Genomic DNA, 763 nt, shown 5'->3' with positions numbered 1-763 from the left:
AGTACTGTTTGGTACCTTTTTTTTCTGAGACTATAAGACCAGACAGTGACAAGGACATGGTAGTGTGTTGTGCTGGTACGAGTATATAAAGCACATTCTCCCCGTTCTTCAGAGGTTTCCTCTGGGTACTCCGGTTTCCTCCCGACTCCAAAGACGTGCGCTGTAAGCTGACTGGCATTTTCCAAATTGTCCCTAGTGTGTAAATAGGCGTGTGTGATTGTGATGGGTTGGGTCCAGGGTGTCCCCCTCCTAGTGCCCTGAGTTTCCTGGGATAGGCTTCAGGCTGCCCCATGACCCTGTGTAGGATAAGCGGTATGGAAAATAGATGGATGGTTGAATTTAGGATCAAAGAGACATATTTTCAACCCTGCCCAACCTCTCACCCAGCTCGGGACAGCTTTCCTGGCTGTCCCCTGTGACTTGTATCTGGTAGGCTACACTGATAGCAGTGCAACACACAAATAACACTGGTAAACCTATCATGGTGCTTTTCCATGAATGGATGTTTTGCATAACAACAGATGAGTGAGCTACAGTAATCTGTTGTATGTGCTGTTTATTGTAGTGTAGTTATCCAATAATAAAATAAAATAAAATAAAATAAAAAACACAAAAAATGCGAATAAAAACAGGGAGGATTATAGTTACAATCCATCATTTCCATTTTAAGCTTTGAAAGCCAACTATGAGAACGACGCGCGCCAGTGCGCGGGCCCTTTGTGTCGAGAACGCGCGTTCACCTTAACGTCATATCGCGCCGGTT

Source organism: Ictalurus punctatus, chromosome 24 (assembly GCF_001660625.3).
Source record: "Ictalurus punctatus breed USDA103 chromosome 24, Coco_2.0, whole genome shotgun sequence".
NCBI classification, from domain to species: domain Eukaryota; kingdom Metazoa; phylum Chordata; class Actinopteri; order Siluriformes; family Ictaluridae; genus Ictalurus; species Ictalurus punctatus.
The sequence above is the reverse complement of the archived record's forward strand: the minus strand, read 5'-3'. Positions refer to the sequence as shown.